Genomic DNA, 22,723 nt, shown 5'->3' on the forward strand with positions numbered 1-22,723 from the left:
AAATTGAAAGTTAGATTATGATTTTAGATTTTTGTTCCTTTTATTTTTGGGGGGGGGTCCGGTCATAGGGCCTGAACTCTGGGCCTGGGCGCTGTCCCTCAGCTCTTCAGCTCAAGGCTAGTGCTCTACCTCTTGAGCCACAGCGCCACTTCCGGCTTTTTCTTTTTGCTTATGTGGTGCTAAGGAATCGAACCCAGGGCCTCATGCATGCAAGGCAAGCGCTCTACCACTGAGCCACCTTCTCAGCCCTTCCTTTTATTTTTCATAATGACATCATGCCACTAAATTTTTCTTTGAGAACAAATGCTAAAGCTCAAAAGTTTAGTTATGTTTTGTTATTAATGTCAAGTTTTTTCAATTTATTTCTTCAATGACTCGTAATTGTTTAAACACATATTGTTTAATTTCTATGTATTCACAATAAGTTCTATTGTGAATTTTTTCAATTTTCTTCTATTACTGATTTTTATCTTTATTATGTTTTAAGAAGATATTTTATGTGATTTTAATCTTTGAAAACCCATAGAGATTTGTTTTATGGCCTAACATAATGTTTTATCTCAAGATCAGAGTGATGGCATAGCCATGTTCCCTCTGATGATACCACAGAAGGATCTGTTTCAGTCTTTTCTCAAGGTTGATAGTTCCTTTATTTGTTGCAAAACTCCAGTATTCACATGATACTTTCTCTTTGTGGATGTGTTTCCAAGTCCATTCCCCTTTTTAAAACAAAGATACTAGTCATAATTTTATAACTTGACTTAATTTTTATAACTTGGCTAATTATATCTATAATGATTTCTAAAGGTCACATTTTGAGATTCTGAGTTAGACCTTAAATTTTTATTTTTTTCAGGAAAAAATACAACACATCACAGAGAAATAGTCCTGTCTTTTGTAAAATTTTCATGTTTGTGAAGGATTGGTGTTAATTTTCTGTACCAATGAATGGAAGATTTAAAATTGCAAGTTTAGTTTCTTTATATAATGTTTTCCTTCCTTCCTTCCTTCCTTCCTTCCTTCCTTCCTTCCTTCCTTCCTTCCTTCCTTCCTTCCTTCCTTCCTTCCTTCCTTCCTTCTTCCCTCCCTCCCTCCCTTCCCTCCTTTTCCTCCCTTTCTCCCTCCCTTCCTCCCTCCCTTCCTTATTTCCTTTCTGTGTGTGTGTGTCTGTGTGTGACTGTGTATGTGTGAGTGCTGAGACTTGAACTTAGGAACTTATATTCTTCCTTGGCTTTTTCACTCAGGGCTAGTACTGTGCTACTTTTGCCACATCTCCAGTTGTGAGTCTCACTTTTTGTTTACACTTGAGATAGTTTAGTAGTTTGTGTCTTGCTAGGAATTTTATATTTTTATTCTAAGCTACCTTATTTCTTGGAATATACTTGTTCATAGTATTCTTTTACTTCTGTTTTCTAAATATTTTCTTTGGTAAAGTGTTCAAGGATTTTGTTTTGTTTTTGATTTTGGTAGTGAAGATTGAATCCAGGGCTCTATACATGCTTAACCCAGATTCCATCACTGAGCTATATCTCTAGCCTTGATCAATATAGTGTTTTGCTCTTGTTAAATTTTAAGGGGTTTTTTGTAAGGTTTGAATAATATCAAATATGTCTATTTTGGGCTTTTAAAAAATGGTAATTGGAGATAATCTCATGAAGTTTCCTGCTCAGGTTGGCTTTGAACTGTAATCCTCAAGTCACAGCCAACTGAGTAATTAGGATTGTAAGCATAAGTCACTGCTGATTTATCTTTTTATTCTCTTAAAGAAAATTTTATCCATTTTTCTTTTTTGGTTGGTGCTTTGTTAGATCTTAAAATTTCACCAAATGAAAAGTTATCTGTAGATTTTTTTTGCATATCATCTTCTAGGAATTTTATAGTTTTGAGTATTTTATATTTATGACTGTGACTCATTTTGAGTTAATTTTTGTGAAGACTTGTGCAGTTTAGAGCAAATTTATTCAACCTCCTGAGTATGTAGGATTATAGGAGTGTGAGCAATGGGTGCCCACCAGGATAATTTTTTATATTTGCATCCCTATTGGTAAGGTTATTTCCCTCTGGCATCTTGCAACAAAATATCTCCTTAAGTCTGATTTTTAAAAAATTTTTGTAGTTTAAAAATGATAAGTCAGCCAGGCACTGGTGGCTCACATCTGTAATCCTAGGTACTCAGGAGACTGAGATCTGAGGATTGTGGTTCAAAGCCAGTCCAGATAGGAAAGTCCATGAGCCTCTATCTCCAGTTAACCACCAGACAACAGGTAGTGGAGCTGTGGCTCAGAGTGGTAGAGCACTAACTTTGAACGAAAATGCTCAGGGACATTGCCCAGGTCCTGAGTTCAATCCCCATGACTGACCAAAAAAAAAAAAAAAAAGGTCATATGTAGTTTTGTTTGGTGTTTATTCAGCTTTGTGTATCTTGAGCTTCCTGGATGGTGTCTGATGGTGATTGTTTCCAATTTTCTTCTGTTTCTTTTTCATTTCCTTCTTTAGCTATATCCATTATATATTAGACCTTTTGAAGTTGTCTCATACGTCTTTGATATTCTTTGTTTTAGTCTTTTCAGATTGATTTTCATTTTGGAGGTTTCAGTATTTCATGATATAAGTGTATTACATTTTTATCTATTCATCTGAGTGTTTTGAGTATTTTGTTTTTAAAATTTAAATAATATATAATAAATATATAATAAATTAAAAAATTATTATAAAGGTGATATACAAAGGAGTTACAGTTACATAAGTCAGGCAAAGAGTACATTTCTTGTGTGTATGTGTGTGTGTGTGTGTGTGTGTGTGTGTGTGTGTGTGTGTGTGTGTGTGAGTGCGCGCGTGCGTGCATGCGCACGTGTGTATCATAGGGCTTGAACTCTGGGCCTGGGCACTGTCCCTGAGCTCTTTAGCTCAAGGAAAGCGCTCTACAACTTGAACCACACCGCCATTTCCGGTTTTCTGGTCGTTAATTGGAGATAAGAGTCTCATGGACTTTCCTGCCTGGGCTGGCTTTGAATGGTGATCTTCAGATCTCAGCCTCCTGAGTAGCTAGGATTACAGGCGTGAGCCACTGGCGCCCGACTCAGAGTACATTTCTTGGAAGTGGTGCTGTGGCTCAAAGTAGTATAGTGCTAACCTTGAGCAAAAAGGCTCAGGGCTAGTGCACAGTCCCTGAGTTCAAGCATCAGGACCTACAAAAAAAATTACACTTCTTTTTGGACAGTGCCACCCCTTTTCTCCCTCTTTCAAGGTTATGAGCAAAATTTTCGATTGCAAAATTTGGTCAATTCATGTATGTATCTAATTGTCACATATATGTAATTCAAACATACACATACATACACCTAGAAGTAAAATTGTTATATGATTTCTATGTTCTTGAGAAACTGAGATTGTTTTCCAAAATGACTGTGCCATCATTTTACCTTCCCACTAGCAAAGTATGGAAGTTCTAGTTCTTACACATTCTTGTAAACACAGTATTTGTGTAAGTCAGTTTTTTTCATTGCTGTAACAAAATACCTGAGCAAAGCAACTTAAGGGAGCAAAGATATCTTTTCACTCACTGTTTTAGAGGTTTCAGGCATTTATCACAGGGAGGTATAGTAGAACAGGGCTGTTCGACTCATAGCAGCCAGAAAACAGAGTGAATACAAAGACAAGATATCACCTTAAAAAATATGTCCCCAGTTATGTACTTCTCTGTCCAGGCTCCACCTTCCACATCTCTGGGAAGTCTTTTCAAAGTTTTTCATCAGTCAGTGGACTGAACTTTGATTAGGTCAGAGTTCTAATCATCCTCTCTGAAATTGATTCACAAACATACAAAAGGCTTGCTTTGCTAATCTCCTAGTCATTTCTCAACCCAACCAAGTTGACAGTCACTGTAAACCACCAAACCCTTCACCTCTTATTATTATTATTATTATTATTATTATTATTATTATTATTGTGGGAGTAACCTGGTATCTCACTTCATTTTTTATTTACATTTCCCCAGTGTTTAACCTAATTTTCTTTTGCTACTTGCTATTTTTATATGTTCTTCTGGAAAATGTTCAAATTATCTACTTTTTAATTGGCTTATATGTAGTTTGAGTGTTGAATTATAACTGGTCTACATGTATGTATATGATATGTATATATGCACATTAAATGCAAGTTTTTAAAATTAAATATATGATTTTCAAATATTTCCTTCCACCAGCAAGTTATATTGTCTTGTCCTTTGCTGCACAAAACTTTTATATATAACAAATCCCACTTAAGGTCCCCACTCCCCCCTATCAAATGAAAAAAATTGTATAATTCATCATAAAGATTTACATTTGTTTCCTTTATTTTGGGGGGGGGGTCTGGTCGTGGGGCCTGAACTCTGGGCCTGGGCCCTGTCCCTCAGCTCTTCAGCTCAAGCCACAGCGCCACTTCCGGCTTTTTTCTTTTTGCTTATGTGGTGCTGAGGAATCGAACGCAGGGCCTCATGCGTGCAAGACAAGCGCTCTACCACTGAGCCACCTTACCGGCCCCTACACTTGTTTTCTTCTAGTAATTTTATAGTTTCATATTATTAATTTAGAGATTTGACTATTAGGTAAGTATCCAAATTTATTTTTTAGCATGTGAATAATAGCATGTGTGTTACAGCACCATGTGTTGAGAAGATTGTTCTTTTACTACTTAAAGTTTATGGTACATTTGTCAGAAGTTTGTTTGGATTTGCTATTTTATTATCTATATATCTACTTTATCTGTTTATTTCATCTATATCCATCTATTTATATATCTGAATATCTGTTCTATTATCTATATAGCTATTCTTAGGCCAATTCTACATTAACTTGTGGATACTATAATTTTCTCATGGATTTGTTTTCTGTTTCCAAGATTGTTTTGACTCTCTGTGATCCTTTGTAACTTTGTGAATTTTGGAGTGAGCTTTTCTATTTCTTCACTCTTATCTTTTATCCATGTAATCCTTTTCTATCCATCTCTTGGTGGTGTTATGTGGGAGGCAAATAATACATTCTATAGTGAAAGAGATCACATTCTAGTTATGATTTAGTGGTCATCATGGCTGGCAGATTTTAGGATAGGCCATAGTTACAAAATGTCTTGTTCTAAGCTTATATTATAAACTTTTAAAAGATGAAAAAATATCTTTATTATACATTTCTACATACACAGGGTAAGATTTTCAACTGAAGTTTCAAAGAATCATTAGACATTGTATGCATATGTATAACAGTGGAAAATGGAGCTTCAGTAGTACCAATTTAATCAGTTTTATATAAAAGGCATTAATTCCTTGCAGCAAATTATACATTGTTTTAATACCAACAAGCCTTAGCTTCATAGCATTGTGAGCAATGGTATTGTTACCTTTTTGGGGGTGAGTTACAAAATTATTTATAACAATAACATTTCAGAAATGGTACCTAGATGCTTTAGTGATCATATGTGCATGGTTGGACAATAAATAAATACTTGGGATACATTTTGCTATCAGTTATTCTGAACATTTATAGACAAATCATTCTAGCACTTATAGACCCATGAATTTTAAAATACATTTTAAAATCAAATTATTTACATAGAAGGGTCCCCAGTAAAGATTCTTTTCCCAGAGGTTCCATGTATCCAAAGATAAACTTGCTTGTTTACATTAATAGATACAATCTCAGCTGTTATTAGGAGCTTGGCCTTTTAATTTTCAAGGTTTAACCTATATAAAAATACTGAATATGTTGTAAAGAACAAACCAAGTAAAAGCAATTGACCTTGCATTGTTCTATTTTAGATAAAAGTATTATCTAGAGTAACTCTTCATGGTAAGGGGCACTATGAGGAAATGGAAATTTTCCTCAACTAGATGTGTGACACTAGGCATTTGATTTTCATAACTATGTAGACATTAGAGTATTAATAATTAAAATTGTATGAAGTATGGCTTTTAAGTTTAAAAAAACAAAAATAATGTTAATTCTATTTAAAATTTAGTTTTTATTTATGTTTATACTTTTCCTTTTAAAGTATTATTTTAAAGAAATGATCATCACTTAAAAATTAAGATGGCACAAAATTATGGAATTAACTTTTGGAATGTTAGAGATTTGTTTGTATAATTTTTAAAATAAGAAAACAAACTGAAAACATTTAAAATTGTGCTTGATATGACTGCAGTTTGTGTTTAATTTACAATGTTTGTGATGAGAACTAATTTACTGTGATCTATTGACAGTCAGCCTACCATTTTTCTATGGAGAACTAATCTGAATACTCATAAAACTAATTTACAGTGTCTTTAGAATTTTAGGAAGAGAAAAGCAAATATTTGAATTGGGAATTATCTACTGTGCTTTTTATGTAGTTAAGCTGTTGTTTTTGTAAGAATGCTGACCATTTTCTCATTTACCTGAAGCTCAATTAATGAGAGTAAGCTAAATTATATTAAGGGTTTATGAAAATGATTATTTATTTAAATGAATCACAAAATAAGGATATATTTGCCCTTTGAAATACTTACAATAATGACATAAAATGCACTGTTTTTACTCAAGCCAATATATGTGAACTCTGTATCTCTTTTATACTTATTCTAGTTGTGCTGTATTTGCATGAGGTTTTCCACTACTTTATGCTTATTGGTTTTTTTTAATGATTGTTATAATTTTATATTATGCCTTCCTTCATCACTTCTTGCGTATATATACAGTTTCTAACATAAAGGAGGCTGTGGGTCTTTACTAATAAATGTAAACATTTGAGGCATTTTGCCTCACGTGGGCCAATATTTTCTAAGGGGAGATTATCATTAACTCACAAAGTTCTGTTTCTAGATTTTTCTCAACATATGTGTTGTATATTGATAAAATATTTTCTACTAATTACTAATTTATTACTCTTACTGTAACTAGAAAATTATCTGTATAGCATCTGCTTTTTTTAACCTAGAATAAATTTTATCACAGTGGGGATTTAATCATATTTTTATTTATTACTTTCTTACCAGCCCTAAGAACAAGTACTTAATAAACATTTGTTAATTTATAACATCCAATTTATCACTATTATTAAAATGTAGCTCTCTATATATAATATTCACATACCTCTTTGTTTCTCTGGAGTAAAATCATTGATAACATAGGACTAAGAATAAACTTTAGTGTTAAAACCTTGAATATATTATCTATATTTTTCTGTGATTCTCTATAATCCCCTTAGTGGTTTTTCTTTTTTGGGGGGGAGGAGGGAGTCCGGTCGTGGGGCCTGAACTCTGGGCCTGGGTGCTATCCCTCCGCTCTTCTGCTCAGGGCTAGCGCTCTACCACTTGAGCCACAGCGCCACTTCTGGCTTTTTTTTCCTGCTTATGTGGTCCTGAGGAATCAAACCCAGGGCCTCATGCATGCAAGGCAAGCGCTCTACCACTGAGCCACCTTCCCAGCCCTGATTTTTCTTCCTTAGTATCTGTTTCTCTCACACTTCATTTGACATCCTAAATGCACTAATATAGGTTAGGACTTTTAAGATATGCAAACATATATTTGTTAGAAAATAAATGTTGAGATTAAATAAAGAAAATACTTTTCATATTTACCTTAATAATAAGTTATGAAATTCTAGCTATTCCATTTTCAAAAGTTCGTTTCTCAATTTAGTAAAGAGTTTACCTAGGTATAAGCCATTCTTATGGAGAACACTTCACTTTTCTAATCATGTTTCTTCAAACTTGTACTTGCTGTTTTTTATGCTTGAAATTGATTATATCAACTCCCTAAGTTTCAAAAGTTTCAATTTTTGCTTTTATGTGGGAAAAACTTGAGATTTTGTTTTTGGTTTTGTTTACCAGTTCTGGAGCTTGAACTGGCCTGGGTGCTTTTTTGCTCAAGACAAGTGCTCTACCATATGAACCACAGCTTCACTTCTGGCTTTTTGGTATTTAATTGGAGATAAGAATCTCATAGAGTTTCTGCCAGATTGGCTTCAACCTGATACTCAGATTTCATCCTCCTGTCGTTAAGATTACAGGTGTCAGCCATCAGTGCCCAGCTTAAGGTGATAATCTTGTATGCTATTATTTTGTATTTCTCAATTTCCTTTTCTGAAGTTTTATTGCACCTGTGGCAATTTGTGTCACAGCAAATAGAAACTTCAGTCTAATCTAGCTGTATCAGCAACTCCTGCAGAAATCTTTCTTTTGGTAATTCCTGTCCCCCATTCTTGGCTTGACATGCATGTGCTTCTCAGGTCTGTGTGTACTCTGCTTTGACTTCCTCTTACTGCAGCATAGTATTATGAAGGGATTTGTTCCAGCTCTACTTCATTCTCAACCCTATAATACTATTTCTAATAATCATAAAAAAGAATATTTTATAGGAAAAGTTGTATTTTAAGAAAACTGCTAAAAATTTATTTGTTCTAAAATTTAACTAAGAATTTTCCCTCATATTTCTGTATGCCAATTTTTTTCACTTAGAGGCATCTGAATTAGAGAAGTAAAAGAACTCATTTTTGGAGGGCTTGCCAACCAGGAACAGGGTAAACTGGGCCTACTGTCAGCCCTAGGCTAATTCACAGCAACCCTTGCAGCATCAACACTGGCACACATTATCTAGTTGTCACAGGACTGCAGGTATATTTTCTTCCTCATACTTCTGGCCTACCCTCTATCGTACTTTAAAATTAGTTCTGATTTTATATTTTTAAAGGTAGCTTTTACAATGTGGTTTAAATTCTCTTATGTGTACTGGTATGTAAATACCTACTTATCTTTAGTTCTGGTACCTCTCTTGGCTGCCCTTTCTGCCGTAGGCTACACTTTACTGACATAGTAATTGTGCTCATTTTCCCAGCATGTTCTTAAAACCAGACTGGTCACATTTATGAGCAGACATTTCAGAATATATAGATAATTTGTAAACCAAGTTTCCCCCTAAAACCTAGAGCTATTGTGGATTATCTTACTAGTTAGTTAATGTAATGTTTAATTCAGTGAATACTGTAGTGTCCATGTTAACTTCTCATTCAAGAAAGACTTGAATTGTTTTTCAAATTTATTTTTTCTCTTTTAAATTACCTAATAAAAATCTTGGTATTTTTTATATATAGGGTTCTTCTACTTAGATTTGTTTACAAAATGTTATTGGAAATATAAAATTCTGATTACAGTATTATAAGTAAGCAAAACAAAGACTGCCTTATTGTTACTAGCATTTTAGGCTCTGTGTACCTGAGGGTTGGCGTCTTTCTTTTTTTTAATTTAAGTTTTATTGTAAAAATGATGTACAGCAGGATTACAATTATATAAATCAGGTAATGAGTACATTTCTTTGGAACAGTGTTCCCTCATTTTTCTCCCAGTTTTTCCCCTCCAGACACCTCTCTTCCCCACACACACATTGTAAAGCTCATTTCCAATGTAGTGTCTAGTGATTTGGCTTTTCTTATGTTAAAGATTTTGAATAATGTCACCTTTGCCCTCACTCTCCCAGTTTTTCCCTCCCATCCCACCTGTAAGTTGTGTATTCATTTTCATTTTCAACATAGTGTCTAGTGAGTGCCACTGCTTCATTTGTTTACCTTTTGTCCCTCCACTACTATGACATCCAAAAGGAAATGTACTCTTTGCCTGACTTATGTAACTGTATCCCCTGGTTTTTTTTTTGCATTTTTCAAATAAAAATAATAATTAAAAAAGAAATGATTTTGAACCCCTTGTTTAGTCTTGTTTGATTTCTCATCCACAGATTCTAGTATAGTGTTTGGCATATGATACTCCACAAATGTTTATTAAATCAATAAATTGTGAATGAGAGGTTATGAAGCAGATTCACCGTGGACTAGTTACTAACTTACACATTTAGTGACATCAGAAAACCCCCATATAGCAAGTTACCTGAAGTAGATTTATTACTTATGAAAGAACATCAAGAATAATAACAACAACAACAAAAACCAAGAATTCCTTGTGATCTGGTTTCCTAGGGCTTAAAAGAGTCATACAAAATATCAATAGTATACTTAAAGGCTTTTTTTTTTTTTGATTGGTGGTGGGGCTTGAACTCAGGGCATGGGCACTGTCTCTAAGATATTTTGCCCATAGCTAGTGCTCTGCCACTTTGAGCCACAGTTCCACTTCAGTTTTTATGTGGTTAATTGTAGATAAGTGTCTCACAAACTTTTCTGACAAGCTGGCTTTGAACCAAGATCCTCAGATCTCAGCCTCCTGAGTTGCTAGGATTACAGATGTGAGCCACCAGTACCTGTCTTTTTAAAGACTTTGTGTGTGTATTTTCTTTGGCCTAGACATTAGCTGTGTATTTCTAGAAGGTGAAAGATCTAGTTTCTGCCAGCTGTAACAGTACTAGTAGTTAAAGGACTTAAAACTACAGTGTTTATGGATGAAACAAAGCCATAAACATTGTCTTTTTGGTGGGACTTCTGCCAGTATGTACTATTTAATGTTGGTATTTGAATCTTGGTCACTTTGAGCACTGTAGGACTAATGTAGGTTTTCACAGATTATGAAATCAAATTCCTTTGTTAAGGTAAGGAATGAACTATCCTGTGTTAAACCAAAGATGGCATTTTAGGAGAGTTAGACTTTGGAGAAGGAGAAAAGGAGGATGGCAAAAAGTAATGGAAAAGATTTGTATGGTTTTTGTTTTGTTTTGTCTTTTTCTGAAGGACAGTTTGAAGATCAACTGTGTATGACAAATTGTTTTCATTGCCTTCTTATCTTCATCCTACCTTTATAGGCTGAGTTAACCTAGTTCTGTGGGAATGACATAACTTTACTCCCTCTTTCCTATTCAAACAAGCGTGACAGAGCTGAACTGTGACCCATATTTTTCCCTAGAGCTTTCCACGGAAGTGAGTCAACACATTGTTTCTGGCTTTACTTGCTGTCCCTCCCTAATTCACCAGCTTAGGGTGGTTTGGAATTTTCCAGGTACTGTGTTGGAGGGGGAGTAACCAGAAGGAAGGCCAGAACACAGGTTTAGTGTGCTTCTGAGTGGGTGGAAGTGATTATTCATTCAGGAAACATTGCAAGTGACCAAAATGCAATGAGAATTAAAAAAAAAAAAAAACCTAAATACTGATTATGCCTAAATATGTTTTATCATAGTATATAAATGCCAATTTAAAATGTATACAGAAGATAAGTCTTCATGGATTGCAACACATTTTTCTGTGTGTGCGTGTGAGTGCGCGCGCATGTGCACGCGCCAAGAACACAGAGTTCTGTTAAGTCATTCAGTGATGAAGATTGCTGGCTCGCCGCCAACCAGCGTCAGGTTCACTCCATTGAGTTCAGTATAGATTCTGACCAAGGGAGGAATGTTCCTCTTGTCTTTGATGGCAGGTAGTACTGGCTAATTAGTTATTTTGAAACAAGATTATTATTACTTTTGTTTTTGGGGGCTATACATTTTTTTCTTTTAAGGTTTCATATATAAACTGCTTTGATACAGATAGCACATTTTTGCCCGCTTATTAGTCTTGCTATGTTTGAGTTGTTAAAATAACCACTCTTTAACTATGCCATATTAGAATGTATCTTATGCCATATTGACTCTGCTGTACATTTAAAGTATTACTTTATACCATTCAAGAAAAAGAATCAAAAAGTGTTTTTCTCAGTCATGTTTAAAAATGGGAAATTTATGTTAGAGTGTTTGGTAATACTTGGTAAAGAGCTTATGAAGCTGTGTCTATCAGTATTTCATCCGTTCACTGGAATAGATATTTTCTTTGCCCCTATCCCCTTATTTACCACCTTTGTTTTCCAGCTGCAACTATGTATGTAGTGAGTGTGAGGCCAGACTGGGGTCTGTAGTGAAATCCTGTCTTAGGAAAAAAAAAAAAAAAAGTAAGTAGGAAACAAAAGTATGAATTTATCAGCTAGTCTTATAAGGGAATAATTTAACTTTTTCATTTTCTTTTCTTTTTATTTTTCTTTCTTTTTCCAGGCAAGATCTGGCTTTGTAGCCTAGCTGGACTGAGAGTAAAAATCCTCCTGCCTCTCAGCCTCCTGAGTTCTGAAATTACAGGCGTGCACCAGCACATTCCTGTTTGGAAACATTTAACTTTTAGGCTAGCTTTCTGTTTTTTTGTCTTTGACTTATAGTCTTACATCCAAATTTCTGGACCTTGGCATGAAGATATGTCTGTTTGGATTATGAGAGAAGGATAATCATTCCACCAGCTTCCCATACCAAAACACCTACTCCTTGGGTACCTGTTAGAACTTGTGCTTATCTGGTCTGTGTGGGAGACTGTCTCATTCTGCTCTGCTGTTTGTGAGGCCTGCCAGATTCTCATCTGTGTACTAGAGGAAGACAGAGATGGAGAGTTTAAGGTGGCAATGAGAAATTTACTAGCTGGGTGCTGGTGGCTCACACCTGTAATCCTAACTACTCAGGAGGCTGAGATCTGTGGATTGCGGTTCAAAGCCAGCCCAAGTGGGAAAGTCTGTGAGACTCTACTCTCTAATAAACCACAAGAAAACCGCATGTGGCATTGTGGCTCAAGTGGTAGAGTGCTAGCCTTGAACTAAAGATCTGAGGGACAGCGCCCAGGCTCAGAGTTCAAGCCCCATGACCAACAACAACAACAAAAAAAAGAAATTTACTTCACTTACACTTCTCTAATTTGTCTTATTTTTACTTCTGTCACGCTTATTTTGGTCACAATTCATATTCTTTCTATGGTGTGATGAAATAATAGTATTTATTTTCCTCAGCTTTAAGTTTAGTTCTTCGTTTTCATTGAGCCAAACTTCTAAGAAAGAACAGCCAGCCTCATGCTCATTTCCACAAATGTATGGTTTTGTTTTTGTTTTCCTGTGTAAGAAAATAATTCTTGGTCTGAAAAGTTAGAAAAAGAAATAGACTAAAACAGTAAATAAGACATATTTACTTGTGATGTCCATGGGCTTTTGAAGTTTTAGTCACTAAAATTTGTATGACTATTCACTCTGGTCCATTTTGGTATTAACAAGTGAATTGACTGCTGAACAAACTTTTGGAGTTTTTGTTTGTTTCTTTTTTTTTGACAGACCATTAAACATTATTTTAAAGAAATAAATATTGAGGGAATCATTGCTATTTCTTCCCCAAATAACCTTATTTTATATATGTATTTACAGTGTTCACTTAACTCTGAGATTGGCTCATTTTCCTGAGGTGTCAGGGAAAAGGACCTAACACCAGATTTTGTAAAGACTAAAATTCCCATTTCTTTTCCGCAGTAGTCTGGCAAAGATAAAAAGATAGAATAAACCCATGTAATTCTTTCTCCCTGTAGCTTGCTATAAACATGGCATGTCATTGGCTTAGATTGTCTAATTGAAATTAGTCAGTTCAAGAGCATTTACCTGTCCCTTACATTACTTCGATGGGAAACTTCTTAAAATTTTATTTATTTAAATGATTTTTTTCTGGTTTTGTAAACTTTAATCCTGCTGCTATTTATATTTAAGAATTTAGGATATAGAATGCATACACTTACCTTGTTGAGTTTTTTCTAGATTACCTAAATAACACATAATCATAGTAAATTTTCTGTAGTTTCTTGCTAGAGGCAATTATAGTGTTAACATTTTTGTAAAATTTATTTGTGTTAAGACACTGGTTCTAGCATGACTAGGATTTCATAGACATCTAGTGATAGGAATGAGGAGAGATTTCAGACCCTCTTGTTTTTTTGACAATTCTGTTTTATTAATTTGTAGTCATTCAATGAAAAGTTTATATCAGCCTTTTTGCCATTATGTTGGACAAAAATCTTTGTTTCAACTTTAACATTGTTTCTCTTTTGGAAAGTGCCTCAAGTCAAGGCCTCTGCTTGTTTGGTAATCTCAAGTCCTCCTGGTATGCATCAGAGTGATTGAAGGAGATACTGTTTCTTTTTGGCTGTCTCTTGATGGAAAATTGGGAAAACAAGCTGATGAATTAAAAAATAATGATTTTGTGTCTCACTTTTTATGGAGGGAATAGGTAGGGAATGAATTGGCTTAAATATGTTTCCTCATATTGATAGGAAAGCAATCTAACCACTTCAGATAAACTGAAGTGAGATTTTTTTTTTATCATTCAACATTGTATCCTATAGAGTTTATGCTTGGTCTCAAGTGTAGAGAGTATCCCATCTCTGAACATTTCTGTGTAATGTGCGTATTTTTTGTTCTTCTAGAATATATCATGAATGGTTTTCATTTCAGAATGTCACCTAACTTTCTTTTCCTTCAAAGTACTAATTCTTAATTCTTAATTTTCCCCTCCCTCTCTCTTTCTCTCCCTCCCCCTTTCTTTTTGTTTCTTTCCCTTCTTCCCTCTTTCTTTCTCTTTCTCTCCTTCCTTCCTTCTTTCCTTCCTTCTTTCCTTCCTTCCTTCCTTCTTCCTTCCTTTCTTTCTTTCTCTCTCTCTTTCTTTCTTTCTTTCTTTCTTTCTTTCTTTCTTTCTTTCTTTCTTTCTTTCTTTCTCTCTCTCTCTCTCTCTCTTCTTTCTTTCTTTCTTTCTTTCTTTCTTTCTTTCTTTCTTTCTTTCTTTCTTTCTTTCTCTCTCCCCTCTCCTTTCTTTCTTCTTTCTGTTTCTTTCTCTCTTTCCCTCCCTCCCTCCCCCTCTCTCCCTCTCCTCTTTTCCTTCCTTCCTTCCCTTTCTTTCTTTTTGCTTCCTTCCTTCCTTTTCCTTCCTTCCTTCTCTCTCTCTCCTCCCCTTTCTCTCTTCTTTCTCACTTTGCATACTTTCCATACTTTCAAAGGTATTTTGTGCTATCTTTTCCTTGTACATTGCTTTGATGCTCTTTGTATTGATCGTAGTACTCTGATTCAACCAAAATTTATAAGTGTGTGTCTACATTCACACACTATTTCACACTTTCTTAAATATCATTGTACATTTTGGTACTGAAATAATGATGAATGATGCTAATGAAAGTATGAAAAAGTATGCAGCTAAGTCAGGATTACATGATCACAATGACAAAAGAAGCTAAAGAACTAGACCTTACTGTGATTATTACATGAAGTGATAGGAGGATGAAAGTGTTTTATGAATAGTAAAGCACTATATGACTTTGTTATGGCAGTAAATTATTGGGTTTTATTAAGAATTTAGTTCAAGCCTGGCATTGGTAGCTCACACTTATAATCCTGTCCACTTGGAAGGTGGAGATCTGGAAGATCATTGTGAGCAACCTTGGCAAAACATTTCTGAGCATCCTTGCCTCCCCATATCAGCTAATAGCTGTGTGGGAGACTGAGCAACAAAGTTGCTTTTATCCAGCCTGGGCAAAAAATACCAGAAAAATCCATTACAAAAGGGAAAATATAATCAAAGTGTGGTGTTACACACTTGTCATGCCAGCTATTGTAGCAAGTGTAAATAGAAGATTATAGTCCAAGTGGGGCCAGACAAAACACAAGAACCTATCTCAGAGTGAAAATAGGCTGGAGGTATCACCGTTCAAGTGGTAGAGTACTTGCCTAGCAAGTGCAAAACCTTGAATTCAAACCTCAGTACTGACAAAAAGAAAATAATTTAGTTAAACTGGGTACAGTGGTGCATACTTGTAGACTGAGCTCCTGGAGAGGCTGAGGTGAAAAATTTGCTTGAGACCTGGAATTTGATCCCAGAGGCCAGCCTCGGCAACATAATGAGACTCTATTTCTATAAAGAAAAGTATTAGTTTAGCATATACTAAGTGACTTCCATCTGTCAGACCATTAGCTAGAAGAATACAGAATGAGCACACAGGATGCTAGGTGGGAACTGTAGTCTGCTGTCCCTTGAACAGTAACAAGCTTGAGTTGAATGAGTCTAGGAGAGGCAGGCAAGAAGCAAAACCAACTATTGGCTGGGCGCCGGTGACTCACACCTATAATCCTAGCTACTTAGGAGGCTGAGATCTGAGGATCATGGTTCAAAGCCAGCAAGAGCAGGAATCTACAATCAACCACCAGAAAACCAGAAGTGGAGCTGTGGCTCAAGTGGTAGAGCATTAGCCCTGAGCTGAAGAGCTCAGGGACAGTGTCCAGGCCCAGAGTTTAAGCCCCATAACCAGAAAAAAAAATGGTTCTTTAAAAACCAGCAGTAGGGCTGGGAAGGTGGCTCAGTGGTAGAGCACTTGCCTTGCATGCTTGAGGCCCTGGGTTCGATTCCCCAGCACCACATAAGCAAAAAGAAAAAAGCTGGAAGTGGCGCTGTGGCTCAGGTGGTAGAGTGCTAGCCATGAGCTGAAGAGCTGAGGGACAGCGCCCAGGCCCAGAGTTCAGGCCCACTACCTGACCCCCCCCCCAAAAAAAAACCAGCAGGATTTGAGGAACCTCCATACTGTTTTCTAGAGTGGTTGAATCAGCTTACATTCCCATCAACAGTGTAGAGCATTCCTTTTTGACCACAGTCTATGTGAAGCCAGTTAAAATAAAAATTCTGGCTCAGGCTGGTATCCCAGCTCTTACTGGACCTGCATTTCTGATCTCCTCTACTCTTTTGCCTCCAGACAATCCTCCTATCTACATTTCTGCTTCTCAGAATGGCTCTGTAGCAGAGACTTTCAAATCACACAATCACCTACAGTGCTTGTTAACACAAAGATGATCAGCCCTGCTCATGAAGTTGGATTTGAGAGCTTTGCTAGCCCTTAGAGTTTGTTTAACAGGTTTCCAGGTGCTACTGCTGTTTTTTTTTTTTTTTTAATTTATTGTCAAGGTGATGTACAGAGGGGTTGCAGTTACATAAGTAAGGTAGTGAGTGCATTTCTTGTCTAATTTGTTACCCTCCTCCCTCATTTTTCTCCCTTTTTTCCTTTTCCCCAATACCCTCCCCCCAGCTACTGCTTTAATGATAACTAGGAACTTTGCAATACCACCACATGTGTTCTTGGACTGCCTAGTGGCTCTCCTGTGCAGCATATTTTTTGAGCTTCATGACAGCCTGACGGAGTAGGAGCATGAGCACAGGCAATGGTGCCTGGTAGATATGGGAGTGGGATTTCATGCAACAGTGTTTGTCTTGCATGTGTGTACCTGCCACTACTGCACACTCCTTATGGTCAGTTGTTTGGAGGCCAGCTGTGGTGTCCCAGAAATGGCCCATGACAGTGCATGACTGAGTCTGTTATAGTAGCATCATTTTGAAAAAAGCACAGTCACTGGGATATGCAATGGGGTCAAAAGTTTCCATTCTGACTGCTATTGCTGTTACTGCTGGGCATGGGGATCGATGACAATCCTTTGGAGCTTTAGTATAATGCCAGCTTGGTAATGTCCCTCTTGGTATGAAGTGCCTGGACTCAGTTCCATCTTAACCATTTTTCCTTTTGTGTCTTAATTGCACATCTGTGTATGCCAGGCATGTCAGGTTTTTTACATTTCTAGAATGAAAAGCAGGCAAATAAAAATGTAAAGAGAAAAAATAATAAGCACTAATTTTTCTAAACACTGTAAAACCAAAAGATACAGTAACAGTCCAGGCCCCTTTTAAACTGCCTTTACCTGTGGCCTTTTTTTACTTGCCAAGATCATATATTAAACCATTTCCTGTTATTAATATGTGATGCCTGAGGCTGGATAATACATAAGGAACTTCATTTAGGACACAGTTTTAGGGTCTGGTAATCCAAATAGTATGGTACCAGATCCGGGGAAGACTTCCCTGGCTGTTTCTCACGATAATAGGTGGTAACACCATGTATTAGAGGAAAGACAGAGGAGAGGAAGGTCCACTCTTGTTTATTCATAACCACCTATTTCCATGAGCACTCACTCTATGACAGCAGCCTTACTTCTGAGGGAAGCAGCCCCAAGGACCTAACCATCATCCATTAAGACCTACCTTTCACAGGTGCCACTTACCTTTACACTATCACATCAAGGACCAAGCTTCCAACACAGAAACCTTGGGGGACAAACTCTCTGTGCAGAGCAAATCATACTTAAAAATCCTATTCTCAGTTCAGATTGTTAGCCTGTCTCTCTCACTACCCAGTGATCTGATCTGACAAGGTCTCAAGTTTGTCAGAACTCTAGGAGTCCGTGAGCAAAGAATTATACAGGTTAAGGCTTTTTAAAAAACAAATTTAGATAGAACATTCCAAACTCCAAGTCCTTGGTTCTCTTTCTTCCTATTCTAGTCTCTGGTATTGATGATAGAATAAAAGAAGTTTGTTGTATAACTATCTTCCATAATAATGTATTTGGAATCATAATGGATAAGTATTCATATTCTTTAAATGATAGTTTTGCTTTCTAATTATGCTGTGCAGAATAACAGAAACATACTTGGCAATACAGTTCAGCATGATGACCTCTGAGCTTACATGTTAGTCAGGGGAATGTTTACCGTCTCTCAACATGGCTTCTAAGTCTATCTGCCTGCCTGCTTCAGCAGTATTTCTGATAATGCCTCAGTCAAAAACAGTAATAGCCTATTAAAAGGGTATTTATCTATAGTCATACTTTTTCTGAATTTGTGGTCATATAGTCTCAGATGAGTTTCTAGATTTCATGATGTGCATTTAGGCAGGAGGCAGCTGAATGGCCAATCCCATTTATAAGCATCCATCTGGGTGAAATGACAGAGCAGAACTCCACTTTCCTGTGTTACCCACAGCAGGCCTGTGGCTTAGTCACTTGATTCTAGCTCAGCGTCTATAGCAAAAATAGTAGTTTATAAGTGTTTGGGGAGTGATGCCTGTGTAATTTAGTTCTTTTTGCCAGAAAACATGTGTCAGATAAAATAATAGATGTATTTTTCCTTTGGAAGCTGCATTTCACAAGACCTGACTACCAACCTCCTCAGGTACAATATATTCTCGCCATCTGTAAAACCTATCTCCTACCCTTTATAGACAAATGGCAGTATATTCCACAGCTGCTATGCACTTGAAAGCATGTTTGGAATGTCTCAGGTCTTTCATGATGACACAAGAAGTCCATATCTTACATTCTGGCATAGTGTTCCTTATTCACTTAGCTTTCCTCTGTGAGTAGACTTTTTTTTTTTAATTATCTTTAAGTCTTTAAGTAATTGTACAAAGAAGTTCCCATTACAAAACAGTATGTGAATACAAGGTGTGTGACAACATTGCTCTGTGAGTAGACTTTAATATTGGTTTACATTTTATGCACACAAAAATGCACACTTTCCAATTTCTGGTCTTTTAAGATTTTGTCTTCATATTTTTTTGTTCTTGATACCTAAAAGAAGAAAATCATTTTTCTATAATATTTGTATTTATTCTCACTTTTTTTTTGGTCTGTTGTGGGGCTTGAACTTGGGGCTTAGGCACTGTTCTTAAGCTTTCTTGCTTAAGGCAAGTACTCTACCACTTTAGGCCACAGCTTCACTTCCAGTTTTTGAGTGGCTAATTGGAGATGAGTCTTACAGACTTTTCTGCCCAGCCTGGCTGTGAACTGTGATTCTCAGATTTCAGCCTCCTGAGTAAGTAGGATTACAGGCATGAGCCACTGGTGCCCGGCTTTTATTCTCACTTTTAGAGTCTTAAGTATAATTTCATTAAAATAGTTAAGAAATTGTCTTGTATATAACTCAACTTTAACTGTACTGTTTATGACTTTATTCAAAGTAGGGTGAATGACCTACTTTATTAACCTCTCTTCTAAAGACTTTTTCTGGGCAAGGAAAGATTTGAGATTATAATAATGGATGAAAGGTCAGGAATGAAGTTGTAGATGCATTGTGGGGAAAATGAATTGTTTAGCTTTCTGTATATGTTCTATAAGATGTTATAGGGTATATTTTACTTCATACACACACACACACACACACACACACACACATACATATACACACATGATTCCTGATACATAGTAGGCAAGGTAACATGTACCTATTTAAAATGATGAGTTATCAGAGCAACTTAAAGATAATACCAGATGGTCTAGATTAGAAGATAGCCAAGAAGACTATAGATGAGAACAAAGAGCAGTCTTTGTAGAACTGGTCCTTCCAGACTTGGATGTGTCTTCTGTCTACCTCAAGGTGCAACTGAGTAGAGATTTAAGGTGGGGCTAAAATGGTGAGGCATCCCAGAGGCTAAGAGTGGAATGTCATGGATGATGTTGTATGACTGAATTTGGGGATTAGGGGCCACTGGGTGTTGGCTGTGTGTGCTGGGATGAGCAACATTGACAGCTGTGTCTGCAAGAGAAGCTGGTGTGGTTCCTAAAGAGAAGATTGAACACAGTAGTAGGGAACTTATCACTAGGAATGGTAGGACAGGATAAGTGTGTTCATAGACAGAAAAAGAAAAGGGAATAGAGAAAATCAGGTGAGGAAGTCAGTATTTCTAATGGTCCTGTCTTAGACATGAAATGTTTGAAATGGAGAGGAAGAGTTAATAAGATTTATTAAATAATTAATTTTGCTTCATTTAGAGAGTGCATAAAGTGAATAATAAGTAAAATACTCATTTGAAGACTGATCCTGGAGTTCTGGTCTTTGGGTAACAGAAACCTGAACAAGGGGAAGATTGTTATAATTTGTTTTTTTTTCATGTGAAGTAGAGTGGGACATAAAATACAAGTATTTCTTACCCATTTGCACAGATGAATGGATTAAGGCTGAAAGTACTTAAAGCATAGATTTGAGAATTGCCTATAATTTGTTGGTTCTTATGGTTAACTGTTGTTATAGTTCAGTGCCATAACATTTCTTCCTTCCCTTTGTCTTTCCTTCTTCCCTCCCCTTCTCTTCATACCTTGCTTTCTGTTTCCTCTCTCTCTCCTTCCCTCTCTCCCCCCCTCCCACCCTTCATCTCTTCCTCCCCTTTCCCCCATCTCTCTATCCCTTTCTCCCTGTCTCTGTCTCTCTCTTGCCCCCTTTCTCCTCCCCCTTTCCTGTCATGGGGCTTGAACTCAAGGCTAGGACTCATTCCTATGACTTGAGCTACTGTTTCACTTCTTGCTTTTGGCTGATTGGAGATTAGAGTCCTTTGTACTTGATTGAACTCTTAAACTTGTTTGTCAATAAAATAGAAACATAACACAGAACAATTCTATTTGTATAAAGAAACAGATTGAAAGTACTTAGCCTGTTGTCATTTTGTGTGTGTGTGTGTGTGATTGTGTGTGTGTGTGTGTGTGTGTGTGTGTGTGTGTGTGTGTGTGTGTGTGTGTGCGCATGCACGTTCAGGCCTGGGGCTTGAACTCAGGGGTGGAGCACTGTCCATGATGATCCTCAGATCTCAGCTTCTTGAGTAGTTAGGATTACAGCTCAGCTTCTTGAGTAGTTAGGATTACAGGTATGAGCCACCTGTGCCTGGTCCTTTTGAGAAAATTTCACTCAGTATCTAACCCAAGTTGGCCTTGGACTCATGACCCCTTAGTCTCTGAGTTCTAGAATTCCAGGTGTGCCACCCCACCTACCTGTAACTGTATTTCTTGATTTCAAGTTTTTGTGTTTTCTTTATTAACTATTGTTGGTAGAATTATAAGTTACTCCCACTATGCTACTTCCTACTACATAATCTAGTTCTAGGCATAAGGAACATTTTGAGAATGGAGAGGAAAGGGGAGAGGAGTATTGAGGATTGTGAGAAGGATGTTTTTGTTGTTTTACTACTGTGATTTGATTTGCTCATCAGTTTTTGAGAAGGGGCTTTTATTCTCAGTGAATCTGACCTAATTTCCTAAACCCTAAAATCTGAGTCTATCAGACTTCATCTAGCTGGGGAAATCAGAAATCAGAAATGGAAGGAATTGATGTGCTTTCGCTGGTCTGAAGGAGGAGGCTCAGAAAAAGAAACATGACAGCATTTCGAAGATCAGAGTAGACCCACCACTGGTGGCCAGCAAATAGGAATTTTAATCCTGTAGCCACAGGTTGCTTAATTTTGTCAACAAGAATGAGCTTGGAATTTAATTTTTTTCTGAGCTTCTAAAGCATAACTAAACTGCTTTCACAATTTAGTTGTGACTAGCTTGGTCGTATTTTGAGGAGCATATATCTAAAGGTACCAGATTACTAATTAACTATGAGCTAATAAATTTGTTTATTTTAAGCTGCTGTTTATGGTAATTAATTTCCCATCTGTAGAAAACTAATACAAAATTAATGAGCAACACACACACACACATAGTGTGGATCATTTTATATACACAATCAGAAACACATAGACAATGGGAATGTGGTTTTATATAGAAGTTAAATACTTGGCAAGAAGTTTTACTGCTAGCCTCCCTTTTTTTCTTCCCCATTCTCTCATAGTACTTAGTTTTCTAAGCATCTGAGTTGTAGTATAGTAGCATCAGAACTCAGCAGATACTTGGTATTCAGCAAATCTTGTCAAATGAGCAGTCAGAAAAGATCATAAAAGATTAGGTGGGGGGGGTGAAGGCAGCAGAAGGAAAGAAAGCAGATGAGCCTGTAAGAACACAGTGATTCAAAAGGCTAATTAGCAACTGTAGGGTGATGTTTTCTTAGTCCATTCAGGCTGCTGAGATAAAATGGCACAGACTGGGTAGCTTACAAGCAAGAATGTACACACATACATCACACAGAGTGGCATATACTCGTCCTGGGGCTTGAACTCTGGGCCTGAGTGCTGTCCCTTAGCTTTTCACTCAGAGGTAGTACTGTACTACTTGAATAACAACTCTGCTTCTGCCTTTTTGGTGACTAGATAAATAAGTCTCATGGACTTTACTACCTGGGCTGACTTGAAATGGTCATCCTCAATCTCAGCCTCCTGAATAACTAGGATT

General features: G+C 36.6%; 1 protein-coding gene across 2 annotated transcripts in view; it reads left to right on the forward strand.

Annotated features, from left to right (window-relative positions):
• Spidr (scaffold protein involved in DNA repair) overlaps nt 1–22,723 on the forward strand; it is a 319,993-nt gene that overhangs the window by 42,038 nt on the left and 255,232 nt on the right. The window lies entirely within an intron of this gene.

This window comes from Dipodomys merriami, unplaced genomic scaffold, assembly GCF_024711535.1.
Source record: "Dipodomys merriami isolate MVZ:Mamm:240054 unplaced genomic scaffold, mDipMer1.0.p SCAF_4, whole genome shotgun sequence".
Classification (NCBI taxonomy): domain Eukaryota; kingdom Metazoa; phylum Chordata; class Mammalia; order Rodentia; family Heteromyidae; genus Dipodomys; species Dipodomys merriami.